The following is a 15,181-nucleotide window of genomic DNA, read 5'->3' as shown; positions in this document are numbered from 1 at the left end:
CATGGTGACCTCCGTCTTGCCGTCCTGCTGGTCTTGGTCTCGTTGCACCGATATGAAAACCTTTGCCTGACGCCTCGGTACTCTGCGCCTGCGCTTGCCTCCTTAGCACCAAAGAGGAAACAAGGACACCGCGTGCGCTGGCGCCCGCCTGGCCTTGATCGTCATGGCTCACGTGACGAGAACCTCGCGAGGTTTGCCTTGCCTTGATCTCTCCGCTCCTCGCGAGCCAACCTGGTGAGGCCGCTCCCGAGGGGGTCTTGTGTCATCCGCCTCGTGAGGCTTGGCCCCTCGCGAGGGTCTTGAGTGCTTGTTGGTGAAGATGGGCAGCACAGGCCCGCTCGCAGAGCCACGCCACGGGCCGCAGGCAGGCAAGTCTGGGGACCCCGTTCCCAGAACGCCGACAGTATCTACGGGTGCCGTCGATACCAACACTTTCCAAGGAATTTATTATTTGACAACATAAAGTAAATTTCTTTTTCATTTCAGGACTGGGCATCCCTATTACCGCCGTACTCTCGTGCAATGACAAGTGAATAAACAATCATCTTGAGAATAACACATCTAGCATGGAAAATATTGGCCACCCCCTGCCGCTTCATGAGCGGTACAGGCACACAAAAAGGAAATTCATTTTGAAAATTAGAGTTGGCACATACAAAATTACTTAGAACGGCATGGAAATACCGCATATAGGTAGATATGGTGGACTCAAATGGAAAAACTTGGTTTAAGTATTTTGGATGCCCAAGTAGTATTTCTACTTAGTACAAGTGGAGGCTAGCAAAAAGATTGAGAAGCAACCAACCAAGAAATGAAAATTCACATAAACGAGCATTAAGCATAACTAACATCGAATAATGCACCACAAGTAGGATGTAATTTCATTGCATAACTATTGACTTTCGTGCTTGCATAGGGAATCACAAACCTTAACACCAATATTCTTACTAAAGCACAATTACTCACGAACATGCCTAACATATTATTATCTCCATATCGCAAAACTATTGCAAGGAATCAAACTTATCATATCCAATGATCTACATGAAAGTTTTTATTATATCCTTCTTGAATATCCATCACTTTGGGACCAATTTCATAGCTTGTGCACATTTTCATCACTATTATCAACTCTCAAAATAATATAAGTGAAGCACAAGAGTAAATGACAAGCTACTCCAAAAAGATATAAGTGAAGATCAAGCGAGTAGTTTAGTAAATGGGTAGCTATTTGAGGACTCTCTCTTATCTCAAAACCTTCAGATCTAAGTATTTTATTAAAATATCAAGCAAAACCAAATAAAATGACATTCCAAGAATAGCACACATCATGTGAAGAAGCAAAAACTTAGGCTCAACCGAGGCTAACCGATAATTGTTGATGAAGAAAGGTGGGATGCCTACTGGGGCATCCCCAAGCTTAGATGCTTGAGACTTCTTGGAATATTATCTTTGTATGCCTTGGGAATCCCGAAGCTTGAGCTTTTGTGTCTCGTTAATTCCTTCTATATCCCGGTTTCCCTAAATCTTTAAACTTCATCCACACAAAACTCAACAAGAACTCGTGAGATAAGTTAGTATAAATCAATGCAATAACCTTATCATTATCTACTGTAGCAAATCACTAAAATTATAATTTAACATTGCATACTAAATACCTCTGCATATTTAATACTCCTATCCTCAAATAGAATCATCAAACAAGCAAACATATGCAAACAATGCAAATATAATAACAATCTGCCAAAACAGGACATTCTATAAAGGATGCAAGAAGATTCATACTTCTTTAACTCCAAAAATTCTAAAAATTTACCACACCGTTCTAAAATTTTGCAACAATTCGGACAATGATAGAAAACTTTCTGTTTTGAAAACAGCAACATATACACTTGCAAAATAAGCATGGTAAAGGCTATACTTGACATTTTTATTTAAATGAAAGATGCAAAACATTATTCTAAATAACATCAAGCAAATCCTAACAAAATAAAATGATGCTCCAAGTAAAACACATATCATGTGACGAATAAAAATATAGCTCCAAGTGAGGTTATCGATAATGTTGAAGACGAAAGAGGGGATGCCTTCCGGGGCATCCCCAAGCTTAGTTGCTTGGGTCTTCCTTGAATATTACATTGGGGTGCATTGGGCATACCCAAGATCAGGGTCTTGCCACTCCTTATTCTCCTCATATCGATATCTCACCCAAAACTTGAAAACTTCAATCAGACAAAACTTAACGGAACTTCGTGAGATAGGTTAGTATGATAAAGACAAATCATTCACTTTGCTACTGTCAAGACAAGATTCATAATTGTTCTGACACAATGCCTACTATAGCTTATAATTTCCACAATTTATATTGAGCAATATAAGCCATAGAAACTAGAAAACAAGCAAATTATGCATTGAAAAAAGAATCTGTCAAAAACAGAACAGTCTTAATGATCTGGACAATGACTGTACTTCTGTTACTCCACAAATTCTGAAAAATTAGGAAAACATAGACAATTTGTATATCAATAATGTGTCAAAAATTCAGAATTTTACGTTCCAGTAAATTTAGAAAATTCCGTTGAAAGAAAAAGTTTCTATTTTTGCACAGAATCAAGTCAACTATCATCCACATTATCCCGAAGGCTTTACTTAGTACTTTATTAAAACAAAAGCTATAAAGCATGATTACTACAATAGCCTAATCATGTGAACACACAAAAATAGTAGGTAATAGTGTTGGGTTGTCTCCCAACAAGCGCTTTTCTTTAATGCCTTTTAGCTAGGCATGATGATTTCAATGATGCTCACATAGAAGTAAAGAATTGAAACATAATGGGAGCATCATGAAACACATGGCAAGCACATTTAAGTCTAACCCACTTCCTATGCTTAGGGATTTTTTGAGCAAACAATTTACGGGAGCAAGAATCAACTAGCATAGGAAGGCAAAACAAGCAAAACTTCAAGATTTTCAACACATAGAGAGGAAACTTGATATTGTTGAGATATGTAGAAGCATATATTCCTCTCTCATAATTAATTTCCGTAGCATCATGAATGAATTCAACAATATAAATATCACATAAAGCATTATTTTCATGATCCATAAGCATAGCAATTTTATTACTCTCCACATAAGCAAATTTATTCTCATCAATAGTAGTGGGAGCAAATTCAACAACATAACTATCATGTGCTACTTGGTTGACATAATCAAATTGAAAATTAAAATCATGATGAGAAGTTTCATGGTTATCACTATTCTTTATAGCATACATGTCATCACCATAATCATCATAGATAGCAACTTTGTTCTCATCATAATCAATTGAAACCTCTTCCAAAATAGTGGATTCATCACTAAATAAATTCATGACCTCTCCAAATCCACTTTCATAAATATAATCATCATAAATAGGAGGCATGCTTTCATCATAATAAATATTCTCATCAAAACTTGGGGGACTAAATATATCATCTTCATCATCAAACATAGCATCCCCAAGCTTGAAGCTTTGCATGTCATTAACATCATGGATATTCAAAGAATTCATACTAGCAACATTGCAATCATGCTCATCATTTATGCAAAACATTTTATTGAATTATTCTTCTACCTATTGAGCACAATTTTCCTTTCCATCATTTTCAAGAAAGACATGATAAAGACGAATAATATGAGGCAACCTCAATTCCATTTTTTGTAGTTTTGTTTTATAAACCAAACTAGTGATAAAAAATAAACTAAAAGATTCAATTGCAAGATATAAATATATACCTTCAAGCACTCACCTCCCCGGCAACGGCGCCAGAAAAGATCTTGATGTCTACTATGCAACTTTATTCTTGTAGACTCATGTTGGGCCTCCAAGCACAGAGTTTTGTAGGACAGTAGCAATTTTCCCTCAAGTGGATGACCTAAGGTTTGTCAATCCGTGGGAGGCGTAGGATGAAGATGGTCTCTCTCAAATAACCCTGTGATAACCCACAAGTATAGGGGATCGCAACAGTTTTCGAGGGTAGGGTATTCAACCCAAATTTATTGATTCGACACAAGGGGAGCCAAAGAATATTCTCAAGTATTAGCAGTTGAGTTGTCAATTCAACCACACCTGGATAACTTAATATCTGCAGCAAAGTATTTAGTAGCAAAGTAATATGGAAGTAACGGTAACGGTAGCAAAAGTAATATTTTTGGGTTTTGTAGTGATTGTAACAGTAGCAACGGAAAAGTAAATAAGCGAAGAACAATATGTGGAAAGCTCGTAGGCATTGGATCGGTGATGGAGAATTATGCCGGATGCGGTTCATCATGTAACAGTCATAACATAGGGTGACACAGAACTAGCTCCAATTCATCAATGTAATGTAGGCATGTATTCCGAATATAGTCATACGTGCTTATGGAAAAGAACCTGCATGACATCTTTTGTCCTACCCTCCTGTGGCAGCGGGGTCCTAATGGAAACTAAGGGATATTAAGGCCTCCTTTTAATAGAGTACCAGACCAAAGCATTAACACATAGTGAATACATGAACTCCTCAAACTATGGTCATCACCGGGAGTGGTCCCGATTATTGTCACTTCGGGGTTGCCGGATCATAACACATAGTAGGTGACTATAGACTTGCAAGATAGGATCAAGAACTCACATATATTCATCAAAACATAATAGGTTCAGATCTGAAATCATGGCACTCGGGCCCTAGTGACAAGCATTAAGCATAGCAAAGTCATAGCAACATCAATCTCAGAACATAGTGGATACTAGGGATCAAACCCTAACAAAACTAACTCGATTACATGATAGATCTCATCCAACCCATCGCCGTCCAGCAAGCCTACGATGGAATTACTCACGCATGGCGGTGAGCATCATGAAATTGGTGATGGAGGATGGTTGATGATGACGACAGCGACGGATTCCCCTCTCCGGAGCCCCGAACGGACTCCAGATCAGCCCTCCCGAGAGGTTTTAGGGCTTGGCGGCGGCTCCGTATCGTAAAACGCGATGAATCCTTCTCTCCGATTTTTTTCTCCCCGAAAGTGAATATATGGAGTTGGAGTTGAGGTCGGTGGAGCGTCAGGGGGCCCACGAGGCAGGGGGCGTGCCCAGGGGGGCAGGCGCGCCCCCACCCTCGTGGACAGGGTGTGGGCCCCCTGACGTGGATTCTTCTTCCAGTATTTTTAATATTTTACAAAAATATGTTCCGTGGAGTTTCAGGTCATTCCGAGAACTTTTGTTTCTGCACATAAATAACACCATGGCAATTCTGCTGAAAACAACGTCAATCCGGGTTAGTTCCATTCAAATCATGCAAGTTAGAGTCCAAAACAAGGGCAAAAGTGTTTGGAAAAGTAGATACGACGGAGACGTATCACCCTGCAACCAAATAACAAAGAGTCTCTTGTGTCCCCAACACACCAAATACAATGGTAATTTGTATAGGTGCACTAGTTCGGCGAAGAGATGGTGATACAAGTGTAGTGATGATAGTAGGTATTAATTTTTGTAATAGTAACAATGAAAAACAGCAAGGTAGCAAGTTACAAAAGTGAGCACAAACAGTATTGCAATGCTTGAAAACAAGGCCTAGGGTCCGTACTTTTGCTAGTGCAATCTCTCAACAATGCTAATATAATTAGATCATATAACCATCCCTGAACGTGCGATGAAGAATCACTCCAAAGTTCCTATCTACTGGAGAACATAAGATGAAATTGTTTGTAGGGTACGAAACCACCTCAAAGTTATCCTTTTCGATCAATCTATCCAAGAGTTCGTACTAAAATAACCACAAGTTATCCTTTCTGAGCGATCTATCTAAGAGTTGGTACTAAAAGAACACCATATGATACACATCAACCAACTCTAATGTCACCTAGATACTCCAATGTCACCGCGAGTATCCGTGAGTTGATTATGCGATATGCATCAAACAATTTCATATTCATAATACTCAATCCAACACAAGGAACCTCAAAGAGTGCCCCAAGATTTCTACCGGAGAAACAAGGACGAGAACATGCATCAACCCCTATGCATAGATTACCCAAATGTCACCTCGGGAATCCGCGAGTTGAGTGCCAAAACACATATCAAGTGAATCAATATGATACCCCATTGTCACCATGGGTATTCATAGCAAGACATACATCAAGTGCTCTCAAATCCATAAAAGTAATCAATCCGATAACAATGAAATCTCAAAGAGAAAACTAAATTCATCACAACAAGATAGAGAGGGAGAAACACCATATGATCCAACTATATTAACAAAGCTCACAATACATCAAGATCATGCCAAATCAAGAATACGAGAGAGAGAGAGATTAAACACATAGCTACTGGTACAAACCCTCAGCCTCGAGGGTGGACTACTCCCTCCTCATCATGGTGCCCATAGGGATGATGAAGATGGTTTCCTATGATGATTTCCCCCTCCGGCAGGGTGTCGGAACGGGGTCTAGATTGGTTTTTCGTGGCTACAGAGGCTCGCGGCAGCGGAACTTCTGATCGAGGGTTATTTTTGGGGGTTTCTGTATTTATAGGATTTTTTGGCGTCGGTTTCACACGAAGATGGGCCTCGAGGTGACCACAACCCACCTGCACACATGCAAGAGCCCAAGCGCGCCCTGGAGAGTTGTGCTCACCTCCTTCACCTTCTAGCCCCCCCCCACGAAGCTTCTAGTGCCTCTTTTGTTCCAAAAAATCATCAAAAAGTTTCGTTGCATTTGGAGAACTTTTATTTCTGCACAAAAAACAACACCACGGTAGTTCTGTTGAAAACAGCGTCTATCCCGGTTAGTTCCATGCAAATCATACCAAAACCATATAAAATTGTTGTAAACATGGCATGAATACTTCATAAATTATAGATACATTGGAGAAGTATCAGCAACTGTCAAGAGCCATAAGCAATCACCTTGCGCTCTTGCATTAGGACACAACCTAATCCTTGACGGGATGCGTCGCAATAGATCACAAAGTCCTTGCGAGTATCTGGGGGAGCAAGCACTGGGGCAGACGTCAACTGGTCTCTGAGTGTCTGAAAACTTTCCTAGCATTTTGATGACCACTCAAACTTCTTGCCCTTGTGGAGCAGGCCAGTCAATGGTTTTGCAGTCTTGGAGAAGTTCTCGACAAAGCGACAACAATAACTGGCGAGTCTGAGAAAACTTCTAACTTGCTTGACATTCTTCGGAGGAGTCTAGTCAAGAATAGCCTGAACTCGTTCTGGATTGACAACAATGCCTGCTGCCGAAATCACATGGCCAAGATAGGTCACTTCTGGTAACCAGAATTCGCACTTGGGTTATTTGGCATAAAGCTGATGTTCATGAAGCTTCTCCAATACAAGATAAAGATGTTCAACATGTTCTTCTTCATTCTTGGAGTAGACCAGAATATCATCAAGATAAACCATGACGAATTTGTTGAGGTAATCCATGAAGATGTAGTTCATCAATCGAGAGAAGGTGGCTGGAGCATTGGTTAAGCCAAAGGACATGACGATGTACTCGTATGAACCATAGCGAGTAACAAGGGCAGTTTTCAGAATGTCCTCTTCACAAACTCTAATCTGGTGGTATCCTAATCTCAAATCAAGTTTAGAGAATACCGAGGAACCAGTAAGTTGATCATACGGATCGTTGATCCGGGGAAGCGGATATTTGTTCTGACTTGTTGCCTGGTTGATAGGTCAGTAGTCTTGGACCAAATGATTCGTACCATCCTTCTTCTTAACAAAGGGAGAAGGGCACCCCAAGTGGAAGAACTGGGGCGAATGAAACCCTTACAAAGTGACTTGTCGATTTCCTCCTTAAGTTCAAGGAGTTCATGCGGCGACATCTTGTATGGGCGCTTGGCAATAGGAGTGGTGTCTGGTTTCAATTCTATGACAAATTAGACAGCTCTAGCAGGGGGTACTCCTGGACGTTCCGCTGGGAAGACATCTTGAAAGTCGCAAACAAGTAGAACATTCTCGATTCCCTCAAGAGGTGAAGCGCTCAACGCATTGAGGGCATATATCTGGGTTTCGGCATTTTGGACTACCTGCTCTTAATTAGTAGTTGATTATCTGGTCGGAAGGGTGTGTAAGTTGGACTATCTTAGTGGCACAGTCAATCAAGGCGTTATGGGCTTTCAGCCAATCCATACCGAGGATGACATCAATGTTGGAAGACTTGAGGAGGATGAGAGAGGCAAGGAATTGCACCCCTTCAATTTCAATGGGGGTATCATGGGTCACCATGGTGGCACGACATTCAGATCCAGGGGTACTAACAACTAATGAAGATTGCATCTTGCTACCTCTTGACCATGCGTTGGTTTTCCCTTGAAGAGGAAAGGGTGATGCAGCAAAGTAGCGTAAGTATTTCCCTCAGTTTTTGAGAACCAAGGTATCAATCCAGTAGGAGGTTACACGCAAATCCCTAGTACCTGCACAAACAAATAAGAACCTTGCAACCAACGCGATAAAGGGGTTGTCAATCCCTTCACGGCCACTTGCAAAAGTGAGATCTGATAGAGATAATAAGATTTTTTTTGGGTATTTCTATGGTATAGATTAGAAAGTAAAGATTGCAAAATAAAATAGATCGGAAACTTCTATGATGGAAAATAGACCCGGGGGCCATAGGTTTCACTAGTGGCTTCTCTCAAGATAGCAAATTCTACGGTGGGTGAACAAATTACTGTCGAGCAATTGATAGAAAAGTGCATAGTTATGAGAATATCTAGGCATGATCATGTATATAGGCATCACGTCTGTGACAAGTAGACCGAAACGATTCTGCATCTACTACTATTACTCCACACATCGACCGCTATCCAACATGCATCTAGAGTATTAAGTTCATAAGAACAGAGTAATTAAGCAAGATGACATGATGTAGAGGGATAAACTCAAGCAATATGATATAAACCCCATATTTTTATCCTCGATGGCAACAATACAATATGTGCCTTGCTGCCCCTGCTGTCACTGGGAAAGGACACCGCAAGATTGAACCCAAAGCTAAGCACTTCTCCCATTGCAAGAAAGATCAATCTAGTAGGCCAAACTAAACTGATAATTCGAAGAGACTTGCAAAGATATCAAATCATACATATAAGAATTCAGAGAAGAATCAAATGTTGTTCATAGATAATCTTGATCATAAACCCACAATTCATCGGATCTCGACAAACACACCGCAGAAAGTATTACATCGAATGGATCTCCAAGAGAATCGAGGAGAACTTTGTATTGAGATCCAAAGAGAGAGAAGAAGCCATCTAGCTAATAACTATGGACCCGAAGGTCTGTGGTAAACTACTCACACATCATCGGAGAGGCTATGGTGTTGATGTAGAAGCCCTCCGTGATCGATTCCCCCTCCGGTGGAGCACCGGAAAAGGCCCCAAGATGGGATCTCACAGGTACAGAAGGTTGCGGCTATGGAAATAGGGTATCGTGGTGCTCCTGGATGTTTTCAGGTATAAGAGTATATATAGGCGAAGGAAGTATGTCGGTGGAGCCACGAGGGGCCCACGAGGGTGGGGGGCGCGGCTACCCCTCTGGGCGCGCCCTGCAACCTCGTGGTCGCCTCGTTGCTTCCTTGACGTCCACTCCAAGTCTCCTAGATTGCGTTTGTTCCAAAAATGATCCTCGCAAAGGTTTCATTCCGTTTGATATTCCTTTTCTGCGAAACACTGAAATAGGAAAAAACAGCAATTTGCACTGGGCCTCCGGTTAGTAGGTTAGTCCCAAAAAATAATATAAAAGTGCATAATAAAGCCCATTAAACATCCAAAACAGATAATATAATAGCATGGAACAATCAAAAATTATAGATACGTTGGAGACATATCAAGCATCCCCAAGCTTAATTCCTGCTCGTCCTCGAGTAGGTAAATGATAAAAATAGAATTTTTGATGTGGAATGCTACCTAGCATAATTTTCAATGTAATTTTCTTTATTGTGGCATGAATGTTCAGATCCAAAAGATTCAAGACAAAAGTTTAATATTGACATGAAAACAATAATACTTCAAGCATACTAACAAAGCAATCATGTCTTCTCAAAATAACATGGCAAAAGAAAGCTATCCCTGCAAAATCATATAGTCTGGCTATGGTACACAAAATATTTAAATCATGCACGACCCCGATGACAAGCCAAGCAATTGTTTCATACTTTTGATGTTCTCAAACTTTTTCAATCTTCACGCAATACATGAGCATGAGCCATGGACATAGCACTATATGTGGAATAGAATGGTGGTTGTGGAGAAGACAAAAAGAAGAAGATAGTATCACATCAACTAGGCATATCAACGGGCTATGGAGATACCCATCAATAGATATCAATGTGAGTGAGTAGGGATTGCCATGCAACGGATGCACTAGAGCTATAAGTGTATGAAAGCTCAACAAAAGAAACTAAGTGGGTGTGCATCCAACTCGCTTGCTCACGAAGACCTAGGGCATTTTGACGAAGCCCATCATTGGAATATACAAGCCAAGTTCCATAATGTAAAATTCCCACTAGTATATGAAAGTGATAACATAGGAGACTCTCTATCATGAAGATCATGGTGCTACTTTGAAGCACAAGTGTGGTAAAAGGATAGTAACATTGTCCCTTCTCTCTTTTTCTCTCATTTTTGTCTTTTTTCTATTTTTTTGGCCTTTCTCTCCTTTTTTATGGCCTCTTTTTTTTTTAGTCCGGAGTCTCATCCCGACTTGTGGGGGAATCATAGTCTCCATCATCCTTTCCTCACTTGGGACAGTGCTCTAATAATGATGATCATCACACTTTTATTTACTTACAACTAAAAAATTACAACTCAATACTTAGAACAAAATATGACTCTATGTGAATGCCGCCGGCAGTGTACTGGGATATGCAATGAATCAAGAGTGACATGTATGAAAATCATGAACGGTGGCTTTGCCACAAATACGATGTCAACTACATGATCACGCAAAGCAATATGACAATGATGAAGCGTGTCACAATAAACGGAACGGTGGAAAGTTGCATGGCAATATATCTTGGAATGGCTATGGAAATGCCATAATAGGTAGGTATGGTGGCTGTTTTGAGGAAGGTATATGGTGGGTGTATGATACCAGCGAAAGGTGCGCGGTATTAGAGAGGCTAGAAATGGTGGAAGGGTGAGAGTGCGTATGATCCATGGACTCAACATTAGTCATAAAGAACACACATACTTATTGCAAAAACTATTAGTTATCAAATCGAAGTACTACGCGCATGCTCCTAGGGGGATAGATTAGTAGGAAAAGACCATCGCTCGTCCCCGACCGCCACTCATAAGGAAGACAATCAATAAATAAATCATGCTCCGACTTCATCATATAACGGTTCACCATACGTGCATGCTACGGGAATCACAAACTTTAGCACAAGTATTTCTCAAATTCAGTACTGCTCAACTAGCATGACTCTAATATCACCATCTTCATATCTCAAAACAATAATAAAGAATCAAACTTCTCATAGTATTCAATGCACTTTATATGATAGTTTTTGTTATACCTATCTTGGATGCTCATCACTTTAGGACTAAAATTTTAACCAAAGAAAATTACCATGCTGTTCCAAAAGAATCTCAAAATAATGTAAGTGAAGCATGCGATATCAACAATTTCTATAAAATAAACCACCACCGTGCTCGAAAAAGATATAAGCGAAACACTAGAGCAAAATTATCTAGCTCAAAGGATATAAGTGAAGCACATAGAGTATTCTAATAAATTCCGATTCATGCGTGTCTCTCCAAAAGGTGTGTACGGCAATGATGATTGTGGTGAACTAAAAAGCAAATACTCAAATCATACAAGATGCTCCAAGCAAAACACATATCATGTGGTGAATAAAAATATAGCCTCAAGTAAAGTTACCGATAGACGAAGACAAAAGAGGGGATGCCTTTCGGGGCATCCCCAAGCTTAGGCTTTTGGTTGTCCTTGAATTTACCTTGGGGTGCCTTGGGCATCCCCAAGCTTAGTCTCTTGCCACTCCTTGTTCCAAAATCCATCAAATCTTTACCCAAAAACTTGAAAACTTCACAACACAAAACTCAACAGAAAATCTCATGAGCTCCGTTAGCGAAATAAAACAAACCACCACTTTAAGTTACTGTAATGAACTCATTATTTATCTATATTGGTGTTAACCTACTGTATTCCAACTTCTCTATGGTTCATACCCCCCGATACCAGCCATAGATTCATCAAAATAAGCAAACAACACATGAAAAATAGAATCTGTCAAAAACAGAACAGTCTGTAGTAATCTGTATCAAACACAAACTTCTGTAACTCAAAGATTCTGCCAAAATTGGACGACCTAAATAATTTGTTTATTGATCTACTGCAATTAGAATCAGTATTTTATCACTTTCTGGTGATTTTTAACAATTGTTTTTGTGAGCAGAAAGTTTCTGTCTTTTTCAGCAAGATCAAATAATTATCACCCAAGAAGATCCTATAGGTTTTACTTGGCACAAACACTAATTAAAACATAAAACCACATCTAACCAGAGGCTAGATGAATTATTTATTACTAAACAGGAACAAAAAGCAAGGAACAAAAATAAAATTGGGTTGCCTCCCAACAAGCGCTATCGTTTAACGCCCCTACCTAGGCATAAAAACAAGAATAGATCTAGGTATTATCATCTTTGGCATGCAAATCATAAGTGGCCCTCATAATAGATTCATAAGGTAATTTAATTTTCTTTCTAGGAAAGTGCTCCATGCCCTTCCTTAACGGAAATTGGAATCTAATATTTCCTTCCTTCATATCAATAATTGCACCAATCATTCTAAGGAAAGGTCTACCAAGAATAATAGGACATGTAGGATTGGAATCTATATCAAGAACAATGAAATCTACGGGCACATAATTCCTATTTGCAACAATAAGAACATCATTAATCCTTCCCATAGGTTTCTTAATGGTGGAATACGCAAGATGCAAATTTAAAGAACAGTCATCAAATTCATGGAAACCTAGCACATCACACAAAGTTTTAGGATCGTGGAAACACTAGCACCCAAATCACACAAAGAATAGCATTCATGATCTTTAATCTTAATTTTAATAATAGGTTCCCACTCATCATAAAGTTTTCTAGGGATAGAGACTTCTAATTCAAGTTTTTCTTCATAAGATTGCATTAAAGCATCAACGATATGTTTGGTAAAAGCTTTATTTTGACTATAAGCATGAGGAGAATTTTACACGGATTGCAACAAGGAAATACAATCTATCAAAGAGCAATTATCATAATTAAATTCCTTGAAATCCAAAATAGTGGGTTCATTGCTATGTAAAGTTTTGACCTCTTCCATCCCACTTTTACCAATTTTTTGCATCAAGATCTAAAAACTCTGAATCATTGGGACGCCTTCTAACTAAAGTTGACTCATCTCCAGTCCCATCTTTATCAAGATTCATATTAGAAAATAAAGATTTAGAAGGAGATACATCAATCACTTTTAGATCTTCATCCTTATTACCTTCTAGCTCTTCCGGTTTGGCGGCCATCTTATTAACTAAGGTCGCTTGCTTATCCGAAATTTGGCCTACTAAATTTTCAAGATGAGCAAACTGAGATTTCAAACCATAAAATTCCTTAGACATATCATCAAGCTCTTTATTCATGTACTCCATAAAGCTTTTTTATTCTTTAAGCTCGTTTCTGAAGAAATTATTATGCTCAAATTGCAAAGTCATAAAGCTTCTAACGTTGTTTTCAATTTCTTCCGACCTTCTAAGGTGAGGATCAATGTTTTTAAGCAAGGCCATCAGGGCAAACAGGCACACATGAAGCAAGTGAAAAGAGACGAACGGAAAAAGGGCGAATAAAACGGCAAGGGTGAAGTGGGGGAGAGGAAAACGAGAGGCAAATGGCAAATAATGTAATGCCAGGGATAAGAGTTTGTGATGGGTACTTGGTATGTCTTGACTTGTGCATAGATCTCCCCGGCAATGGTGCCAGAAATCGGCTAGTTGCTGGGAGATCAACTCTTGACTTGACTTGGTGTAAACCTCCCCGGCAACGGCGCCAGAAATCCTTCTTGCTACCTCTTGAGCATGCGTTGGTTTTCCCTTGAAGTGGAAAGGGTGATGCAGCAAAGTAACGTAAGTATTTCCCTCAGTTTTTGAGAACCAAGGTATCAATCCAGTAGGAGGTTACACGCAAATCCCTAGCACCTACACAAACAAATAAGAACCTTGCAACCAACGTGATAAAGGGGTTGTCAATCCCTTCACGACCACTTGCAAAAGTGAGATCTGATAGAGATAATAAGATAAATATTTTTGGTATTTTTATGGTATAGATTGGAAAGTAAAGATTGCAAAATAAAATAGATCGGAAACTTATATGATGGAAAATAGACCCAGGGGCCATAGGTTTCACTAGTGGCTTCTCTCAAGATAGCAAATTCTACGGTGGGTGAACAAATTATTGTCGAGCAATTGATAGAAAAGTGCATAGTTATGAGAATATCTAGGCATGATCATGTATATAGGCATCACGTCCGTGACAAGTAGACCGAAAGGATTCTGCATCTACTACTATTACTCCACACATCGACCGCTATCCAGCATGCATCTAGAGTATTAAGTTCATAAGAACAGAGTAACGCATTAACCAAGATGACATCATGTAGAGGGATAAACTCAAGCAATATGATATAAACCCCATCTTTTTATCCTCGATGGCAACAATACAATACGTGCCTTGCTGCCCCTGCTGTCACTGGGAAAGGACACCGCAAGATTGAACCCAAAGCTAAGTACTTCTCCCATTGCAAGAAAGATCAATCTAGTAGGCCAAACCAAACTGATAATTCGAAGAGACTTGCAAAGATATCAAATCATACATATAAGAATTCAGAGAAGAATCAAATGTTGTTCATAGATAATCTTGATCATAAACCCACAATTCATCGGATCTCGACAAACACACCGCAAAAAGTATTACATCGAATGGATCTCCAAGAGAATTGAGGAGAACTTTGTATTGAGATCCAAAGAGAGAGAAGAAGCCATCTAGCTAATAACTATGGACTCGAAGGTCTATGGTAAACTGAAGGAAATATGCCCTAGAGGCAATAATATAGTTGTTATTTATATTTCCTTATATCATGATAAATG

This window comes from Aegilops tauschii, chromosome 5 (genome assembly GCF_002575655.3).
Source record: "Aegilops tauschii subsp. strangulata cultivar AL8/78 chromosome 5, Aet v6.0, whole genome shotgun sequence".
Taxonomy (NCBI): domain Eukaryota; kingdom Viridiplantae; phylum Streptophyta; class Magnoliopsida; order Poales; family Poaceae; genus Aegilops; species Aegilops tauschii.
This window is presented reverse-complemented; position numbering follows the sequence as displayed.